Genomic DNA, 10322 nt, shown 5'->3' with positions numbered 1-10322 from the left:
TGGAGGAACCTGAGGGTATCAAGTATACTTCCACGAGGGGTAGAAATGGCACTGGGGACCATCCTTTGTGTCCTATCTTTTGCAAGGCAGGAACTGCCCTTTCTTAAGCAGCTCTGTTCCCCTACCAGGGGCTGTTCTCAGAGGCTGCATCTGATGTCCTAGCTTCCAAGCTCTGGCTTGGCTCTTGCATATGATATTCTTGTGACAGACAGCGCTGCTCCTCTGCCACTTATTTGTTTAAATGGGTTCAAAAGTTCTCAGCTTCCTGACAATTTTTTTTCTCCTTTTGTTTTATACCAACCAGTTAATTTGCTAACATCACCCTCCATATCTTCTGATCTTAGGCAAGCTGGCTGCAGTTACTTGTGCCTTTATCGCCACATTACAGCCAGCAGTGAGGAATGCAGGTCAGAAGGGAAATAAGGAGGGATGGCTCTTTTGAAATGGGGAGGAACAAGGTCAGGGCGGTGGGGCAGATGGGAAAGGGTGGAAGTGCAGAGAAGGGATGTACTTTAAAAACAAACTCATGCTGCTTTAATCCAACTGCTGTTCAGCTTTATCCCACTTTGCTTATGCATTGCTAGAAATCTCTTTTTATCTTCCTTTGTCTCTTTTTCTCTTTCTTTTTCTGCCTGTTATAAAGTCTTCAGGACAGAACTCTATTTTTCTTGTATGTTTTATAAAGTGCTCTGTGTATTTCACATGACATGCTTTTATTAACTTCTGATCAAGGAGTTTGGTTCAAATGGAAACATTAGAACTGATCAGAAATGGGAACATTTTTCACAAAAGGTGATGGTGGTTGTTTTGAAACCGCTTTACTTTTTAGTCAGAATTTCTTTCTTAACCAACCACAGAGCTTTTTTAGCTCTCTTGCAGTTGCTCCATATTTACAGGAGTGTGAATGAAAACAGACTGTAACTTCTGTCTTCTTTACAAAAGGGACAGAGATTTAGAAGAAAGAGCTTCATTGAGCACTTTAATTAGAATAAAATGCTTTTTGGCTTTGGTAGCTTTGTGCTTGTTTATATCAGTGGAATGGTCAGAGATGCTCACATTTGTTTTTTCCCACTGGTCTGCATGTCCTAGGTGAACAGGACAGTCCTGCTTTATCTCTCAGGATGTTCTTCCAGATCATGATTGAGCACAGAGACATGATGATGACGAAACTTGCTTTTACTTCTGCCAGCTGTATACCAGTCAATAAAGAGAAATCTCTTTTCTTTCTACCTAGTGGTAAAGTAGAAGAAGAAAGGGTCACTTCTTTTTTTCTTTTGTGTGTGTGTGTGTGTGTACGCAGCAAAGCAAACAAAGGTTTAAAGTAAACTTTTTCAAATAACTCTTTTTCCTGGCAGAACTTTCTCTGCCTTCTGCTGGCTGAAGGGCATTGTAATTCATGCAATAAAAGGGGGGAAGATCTGCTGGTAGAGACTGTTTACTTTAAACTTCTGCTTGTTTTGCCTTCACTCTAGGAAAGAATGCAATATTTCTATGAAGCTCTGTTTTGTTTTGTTTTTCTTCCCTTTGACTGACTTGAGCACTAGTAAAAGCATACAACTGACAAACAGGAAACCAAGGGACTTTCAATTCCGGTAGGACAGAGACAGCGTGAACTGTTGCACTGCAAGCTCCTTTGAACTGATCCTCTTCGAGTGACTGGTTGTTACCTGGTAATAAACTATGTACTTGGGCCAAAATTTTCAAAACGGTCTTCTAACCTCAAACACTGGCACTGAAATCAATGGTGGAGTTACTAAACCAAATCAGGCTCTGATTTTAAAAGAGAAAAAGGTGTATAAGCACCCAACTAGAGGTTTCATTAGTTTGTCATTACTTGTGGAAATACTGCAGCTTTGAGGAGCAGTTTTCAGAACCAGTTTCAAGATCAGATGTGCTGATGAGGGAACTGGTCTCTGCATGGGAATGCAGGACTGCGGGATATGAAAGCCCCATGGTTGTTGCAGGTCATTAACATGTATTTGTGGTGGTTCATCACTTTGCAGGCAGCAGCTCATGAACTGCTTGTCTTAAAGCAGCTGGAAACTGGGTTGCTAAAATACTCAGTCCACAGTAAGCTTTATCAGTGTGCTGTGGTATCTTATATTTTATACTATATTCTTATATATAAGATCAAGGCTGAAAAAGGAGGAGGAGCATGGGGATAGTCTGTCCTCTCAACGCAGAGGTGGTTGCTAGGAAGGTAACTGGCACCCTATGTGCTTTACCCAGCATTTCTCAGAGATGTAATCTACATTCGGTTGCTTAATAATAGAGCAAGAGCTGGGGTTTTTCTTTTTTCCCTCTTGATTCATAGCCAACAGCAATGGTGATACTGATCCACTTACACCTCAGTGTCTTGCAGCTGGATGCAGTGGATCTAGCTAGGGCATGCTCCAGCTTCTCTAAGGGAGGAGGACTACATCTCTTACTCTTTAGGAGCATTTGTGAGACATCTGCTCGTAAGATAGGACTCGGCAGAGTAGAGGCATATCTTCCTAACAAATCTCACTACCAAAAGTAAAAAATCATGGGGCTAAGGCCTGAATGTCTCTCCCTTTGGAAGTGCATTGAGCCAGGCGGTGGAAGCCTGCACCCTGTCAGCTCCTGCCAAATCTTCTTCTCATTTCTTTTTCTTCTTTTTCTTCTCATTTATATTTTCCAACTGCTAGGGATGAGCAGGAAGTGCAAGAGAGGAGAAATACCCCTGAGACTAGAGACCAGAAGTCAGTACTCCTTCCTCCCACTCATTTGTCTCTAGTTTGCAGCTTTCCTGCCAGAGTCAAGTGGTCCAGCTTTCTTATCTGTAAAGATGTGTTGGGGAAGAGACATGCAACTGCTCTTCTCCCTTTCCCTCTCTCTTTATGTTACCTGAGTAAAGTGGACACTATGGTGGTTTTGAGGCACTCTGTCCTGGTAGTCACAGGTGTTCACCGGCCTCCACCTTTGAACGATGTCACACAGAGGGCTCGGGTACCACAGGTCCTCAAGTACCCTCTGTGTTCAAAGGCAGAGCTAGAGGTGTCTGCACAACCTGGGATAAGGCAGGGAGATAGCTAGGGTTGCAAGACAGATACTGAGAGCAGATTTGGGGTCCTGATTTTGGTGGTTGACCTTTAAAAAGCTCCGTGATGTGCCTCGAGCTTCTATGAGATCTGACCCTAAACGTCGATCTAGAAAGTGTTAGATTTATTTTGGCAATATGAGCTTTGTTCCCAGGATGTTCAGGAACTTAGGCCTTCAGAGCCAGAAGGGATTAAAAACTTCACCTGCGGTGTAATGAAAAACTAAGAACTTTATCCGAAAATGTCTGCCTTGAGCTCATAGCTTGTGATGAGATATTGGAAAACTCTTAAAGGATTCTCTCCAGGCTCTCGAATTCTTGCCCATTCAGCCCCTTTTCCTTTTCTTGAGTCTGCCACAGTTCTTGAATATAAGCATTTTACAACATGGCAAATGGGTTAGGCCTGTGAGGAAGCATGAATAGGTTAGGATTATAATTCATCATAACGTCATGGCAAGCTGCAATTTCAAAGGCATAAGTCCTCCATTTTATAGCCAATAAAATATTTAAAGGGACAAAACCCCAATTTGCTTTATAATCAATAAAATGTACAACTTCTTTATCTTATTAGAAGAGGCTGTCGGTTGCAGTCAACCATTGTCAACAGGCCTTTTGATCTATCCATGAAACAAATCATTACAAAGAACACAGTGCTGCTGCTGCGGTATTTTTAATGAGGATTAGCAATACTTCTATGCCATTACAAGACTCCAAAGCGAATTTGTTGGAGTCGCACCCAGGCAAAGTAGGAGAATAGGGTTTAAATATAAATAACTAACTACTCCAAAAAACTCAACAGATTAAGGAATCATTCAAAATAAAGCAACTCCCTGGCTTTATGAAAGGTATTTAAAGCAAAGGTGGTTTTAGATGCAGGTCTGCTTCCATCTAACCTTGGGGCTGCACAGGATTAAAGGGCACACATGGCTGCTCTCAAGTGGGTTCATCAAGGGGAATGACAAGTCGGGGCACTGATAGGAAAAGAGAAAGGAAGGAGGAGAAAACAGGACAGAGTGGGAGGATGTGAGAGTTTGTTTGGCAGGTGTTTCCTACCATAATTGTGGCAATCCCTGAACACAGTGGCCCTGAAGCTAAGGCTGGCACCCAGCACCATTGCATCCCTGCAGCATGTAAGCTGGATGCCCCTGGAAAGGGGCCCCCTCCCTGCCATGCACACACTGCTGTCTCAGACCTTCAATGCCTGTCCCATATGCTTTCGTGTCCCTTTAGGGTTTGGGCCATATAATAAGGGGATGAAGGTGACATAGAGCAGGCTGAAGCCACGGCCATGACTTCTTTAGACGTGTTTCCCCATGAGGAACCCCCCAGTCCCACGGCAACTGTCCTGCAGTGCCATGACTAATCACCAGATGCAGCTGCTGACACGAGGGTCAGGACAGGGTTTTCCTTCCTCCCAGTCCTGAGAGAAAAAGTTCAGTCTTGAGAGGAGGGATACGCTGGGATTAAATCTGATCTGAGGCTGAGATGATAAACATGGGGCAAAAGCTCCTGTGAAAGGCCTCTTCCTAATTCAAAGGTGATGCTAATGAAAAGCATACCCTTAGGTCGCATAATTCCTGAAATAAACTACAGAGTACCCCAGTAAGTTAAGGAGAACTGATTTGCAGCTCCTCCTCCACCTCAGACTGTGTCTGAGGCACTTAGCTCATCAGAAAAAAATCTCATCCACCTGGCAAAACACCGGGGGCTGAGGAACAGCCCAGTCCCGCTGTCGTTGGTGCTCTGGGGCAGTGTCTGTGCACTTGGCAGAAGACAGAACTCTATCCCTGGGAATGAGTTGTCCTGGGAAGTAGCTGTGGACAGTCAGCTTTGCTCTGGCCACATTTCCCTGAGGAACTGGGTTTGGGAGTCCCCTCTGAGGCCCTTTGGAGCCGCTTCAGAAGCCGCTTGAAGCTGGATGGGACCCAGAATTGTCAACAATCCGAGCAGCCTCTCGCAGTCCTGCTGCGAACTGATTATCACATCTAACAAAATAATTTGCTGGAACAAATAACACTTCAAACTCTGTTGTTTCAGGTGAAACTTAGTCCTAGTCAGTATAAATTTATAATAACAGCTAAGGCATTATGAGTTTCCCAACAGCCAGGCTTCATTCAAATGCGTATTTCAGACCCTTACGGGGACACGCTCATCTTTGTACACTGGGATTTGGGGATTTACACACATAATTCCCATTAACACTAATAGAAGTTACAGTATGTGCATATATATATATATGTGTGTATATATATATATATATTTTCCCCTCTCGATGCAGAGATTTCCCCCAGAGGATAAAAACTACAGCTTAAATTCTCCTTCTGTGACGGTTTGCTGTGATATTACATATGCTCAGACATAAGCCCGGACGCTTTCCAGGAGCGGGGGGGGGGGACGACACACACCCCCCGGGCTGCACATCCCTTTTGGGGTGACCCTGGAGGGGGAGCATAGAGCTCCCGGACCAGAGTGGGGGGGGGTGGTGTGATGGAGGGGAGCGCCGGTGGAGCCCGAGCGCCCCCTGCTGGGGCGGCGGCCCCGGAGCCCCCCCCGGGCGCAGCTGGACACAGCTGGACACAGCGGTTCTAAGGGAGGAAACAGCAGCCTAAGCAGGATATGGGGTGTGGGCTTTGGGTCTAATGCAGCCAAAGACACAAAAATCATAGAATCACTGAATGAGACACACAAATCATACAATCATAGGATGAGACCCAAAAATCATACAGTCATATAATGATTTGCGTTGGAATAGACCTTAAAACCCATCCGGTTCCACCCCGTGCAGGGCAGGGACACCTCCCGCTGGACCAAGTTGCTGAGCTTTCTTGCCAAATGTTATTTTGGGGGGACAGAGAGCAGAATCTTTTTTTTTTTTTTTCTTCCACACGCAGTTCTATGTTATTTGGACTGCTCTAAAGTCTTTTCATTGAAAAATCCCAGTCTGAGGAAGGTTATAAATAGTTTCCTTGGAAATCTGAGCTAAAATAACCTAAAGATGTTTCTCCATTTTCACCTTCAAAATGCAGCTACTGGGTATTTTACCATACGTGAATGTAATTACGGTTAGAGGGAACGGGCTGCTTGCTGCATGTAATCATTTCTCTACAAGTCTCTTGAAAACATATAATGATCTTTAAAAGTAAAACAATATAGAGTGGTTTCGGTCAGAATGGACCTTAAAGCTCATCCAGTTCCACTGCCATGCCATGGGCAGGGACACCTCCCACTGGATCAGGCTGCTCAAAGCCCCATCCAACCTGGCCTTGAACACCTCCAGGGATGGGGCAGCCACGGCTTCTTGGGGCAACCTGGGCCAGGGCCTCACCACCATGGCAGGAAAACATTTCTTCCTGATACCTAATGTAAATCCTCTCTTTTTCAGCTTAAAAGCATTAACCCCCATCCTATCCCTGTACTCCCTGATAAAGATCCCCTCCCCATCTTTCCTGCAGCCCCCTTTACTTGCTGGAAGGCTGCTATAAATTTCCCCCAGAGCCTTCTCTTCCCTAGGTTGAACAAACCCAGCCCAACTCTCTCAGACTGTCCTTGCATGGGTCGTGCTCTGTCCCTCAGGTCATCTTCATGGTGAAGATGCACTCTGACAGATCCATGTCCACCCTGTGCTGAGGACCCCAGAACTGAATGCAGGACTCCAAGTGGAGTCTCATGAGAGCACAGTACAGGGGCCAAATCACCTCCCTTGACCTGCTGGTGACCCTTCTGATGCAGCCCAGGATACTGTCAACTTTCTGGGTTGCAAGTGCGCACTGTCAGTTCACGTTGAGCTTATCCACCAGCACCTCCTGAGTCTTTCTCTTCAGGGCTACTCTCAATCCATTCTCCACCCAGCCTGTAATTGTGCTTGCCATTGCCCCAACCCGGGTGGAGAACCTTACAACTAGCCTTGTTGAATCTCATGAGGTTGACACAGGCCCAGCTGTCAAGCCTGTCAAGGTCCCTCTGGATAGCAACGTACAAAATCCATACAAGTAGAATGTGGCGGTGTAGCATCAGGGGATGTGACACTTGGTGGGAGAGGGAGAAGGAAATAAATATATCCCTCCACTGAATTCATGTGTATGAGAAAAGAATAAGGTTTCTTAGGGAGGTTAAATGAAAAAGGGAAAGAAAATGAGAACTGACTTCATTCTGTTTCCTGTCATTTTTTTCACGGCCATTAAGAGCACTGCTGAAAAACTTCTATGAGGCACTTCACTTAAACAGAATTTAACCTGATGTTTAAACGAGCTGTCCAATCAAGGCCTGGAGGGTACTAGAATATCCTCTCTGGAAGTGCACTCATTATACTCTGTTGCATTTGCAATGTTTTGCAAATGCCTTCTTGTCTAATGAGATCTATTCACATAAAATGCATTTGTAGCATAACTGTAGTGGGGAAAAAGGTCATAAATATTGTACAGTGTAGTGACCAAAAACTATTCATTGGGTCCCATTCCCTTTTTAGTGAGTGTGAAGTTGACCCCAGTGAAATTAATGGGTTGATGCTTTTACAAAGCATGTGTGGCAGATAAATCAGGTTATGTAGAGGTTGACAGGGTGGTTGCTTTTGAGAGAGGATTTTGGGGCTGGTTTTTTGATGTTGATAGCTTCAATGATATTCAGTGCACTGGTAACTGTGCTGCTTCTCTGACAGACGCACTATGTCGTTAGAGTCAGAGTAGGCTGGTGCCTGGCTTGCACAGCATAGAATCATTGAATTATAGAATGGTTTGAGTTGGAAGGGACCTTAAAGATCACCTCATTCCAAGCCCCTGCCATGGGCCGGGGCACGTCCCACTAGATCAGGCTGACCAAGGCCCCATCTGGAGTGCCCAGAAGAGCTGAAGGCAGAGTCTCACTGATCCAGACAGTCCTCTGCTGTTCCTTGAGCTGAGATGTTGACATATTCTTCTTATTTCTCTGACTGCTGAACTAGCCTTAGACACAAGTGTTCCATGAACTCAGAACTGCAGTTCTGTTGTACGTATGAATTGCTAATAAGAATTTGCTTTCACAATACATGTAAAAGGCAGGACCTTAATTTATTTAGCAAGAGAATGTGGAATGTTCAAACCACCTCTTTTAATAGCTGTGTTTTAACCTAAACACTGTGAAGCCACAACCATTTTGTCAGGGTTTTGTTCAGCTCCATAGCAGATCTATCTTCGAGGAGCTACCAAACGGTACATGGAAATAGTGTGTCCCCATGGATGTACACACCCTAGAGTTTCATCCCTTCTTCATAAATTAAGCTTCGCTGTTTTATGCAAGCTAAGGATTTGGCCTTCTGTGTATTTCTGTATCTACAAACAGACTTTTTTTTGTTAATAAATCTCTTCTATATGCTGTGAAATGCTGGAGGATCTCCCAGCTCATTGCAGTTATGTATGTTTTAGATCAGAGCGGTGATGGCGTGTACTTAGAGGCTCTGCAGAGTGTGTTGCATGTTATGCTAGTGACACAGCTTTGGCTACGGGCCCTGATCCAAAGCCAGTCGCAATCAAATAGTCAAAGGTCATGTCTACACAGCATAAAGAAATTGTAACCGTAGCTTGTCCTAGAATTACCCTTGCTAGGTTAAGCCAGCTAACACGAGAAATAGTAACAAAGCAAACGTATAGTTGAAAGCTACCACAATACAAAAATTTCAAATGTGTGTTTGTTCCAAGTTGCCTCCTGGAACTCACCTGCATATACAGGCAGGAACAGACCAAGTCCATGTCACGTTTGTGCCCAGCACCAAGCCACCAGTGCACCTTGCCACCTCCTTTCCCCACGTGGCGCCCTTGGTGAGAGGGCAATAGGACCTTCAGCCACCACCCTGCTCCCCGGATGCCGCGGCCAGGACTTCCCTCTTCCCTGCTCCAGCTCCCGCTGCAATCCCTCATGAATCACAGGAACCATGAGTACCAGAACAAGCGTCCCAGCTGCCCCTTGTCCCCACGTCAGGAGAAGGCTGGCCACATACCAGCTAAAGCAGGCCTGCTGCTGGAAAGGGAGGATTGCACATCATGCTAGCTGCCATTAGAGGGGAGAAAGGTCTAATCTTCAAAGCCTGGGGGAAGGCAAAGGCTTGGGAAGGTGAATGAATTTTCAGAAGAAGAGACAAGAGGTACTTTAAAAGAATAAAAAATGTTTTGTTCAGATACGTCATATTTCTGTTTCTCACTATATGGGCATATATACTTATTTTATAAAAATTAAAGTATGTATCTATCTGTATACACATGTGCTTAAAGACCCATGGAGATATAAATTAATCTGGTTGTAGATATTTACACATAAAGATGTTTATATAACTATTTTGCAGTATTAGCATTATTTTATTATTATCCTCCATATTTTAGGGCTCTGGATCCTTATTTCAAAGCATGTGCCTTCCTGGCATAGTGAGAAGCGGAAAGGAAAAGTTCATAAACTGGACTTTTCCCATTCCAATGTCCAAACTTACGATCCCTCTAAAAATCTACTGTTCACAGTGTATTTTAGTTGTTTTTTTTTTTTTTTATACAATGGCAATATCTTTTCATACCATTATTGAAAAGCAAGGGGAAATTTCATAGTACTACTTTAAAAAGCACAGAAAAAATCATATATTTCTGTAGCACCTGCCTAGAAAATGAAATGGTTCATTAAGAACAAAGTAGCTGATTATTTTTGTTCGATATCTGTGAATACTGTTGGGTCACCCTGAAGTGCAGGGGATAGGGAAACAAAGAGGTAGAAGAAAAGAAAGGAGAAAGAAGCTCTACATTGCTGACCTTTCTTGAAGGCAGACTTTCAGCAGATCACTTTGACCTGTCTCTTGTCTACCTGTCAAAATGATTATTTGTTCTTTCGCAGTGCCTAGAACAATTGCAGGGTAAGGGTTTGTTTACTCTTTTGCATCATATTGAAATCATTTACTTTTATAATTGTGGACAGCTGGAAAAGTAGTTAGGGAATAAAACAGGAGCAAGGATTAAGAAATCTGGAGAGTAGGTGAAGGATTTTAAGACATGGCACCGACCAGTTTTAATGCATAAGATCACATAACAATCTTTTCTTGAACACTGAAGACTACCATACAACTTCTGTAGATGGAAAGTAATTACTGCTTTAATCAAATGTCTTCCTTTCACTAGAACAGTAATAAACATGAGCAGATACGTTTAACTTTTACCTACGTTTTTACCAGAATCTAAAACTTGGAGGAGGGCACAGATTATTATCATCTGTCCCTGATGGAAGAGGTGTATCTATTTAGTAAACATCTGAATAG

General features: G+C 43.8%; 1 protein-coding gene across 1 annotated transcript in view; it reads left to right on the top strand.

The window, feature by feature from the left end:
• Positions 1-339: 339 nt before the first annotated feature.
• Positions 340-10322, top strand: part of LOC104063270 (vitellogenin-1-like) — a 72945-nt gene continuing 62962 nt past the window's right edge. The window contains exon 1 of the mRNA XM_054073736.1: positions 340-407. The gene's annotated coding sequence lies outside the window, so the exon portion shown is untranslated. The remainder of the gene's footprint in view (positions 408-10322) is intronic.

The sequence above is a fragment of the Cuculus canorus genome, chromosome 8 (genome assembly GCF_017976375.1).
Source record: "Cuculus canorus isolate bCucCan1 chromosome 8, bCucCan1.pri, whole genome shotgun sequence".
NCBI lineage: Eukaryota > Metazoa > Chordata > Aves > Cuculiformes > Cuculidae > Cuculus > Cuculus canorus.
Note: the sequence above shows the minus strand (reverse complement) of the source record. Positions and strands in the feature narration are given on the sequence as shown.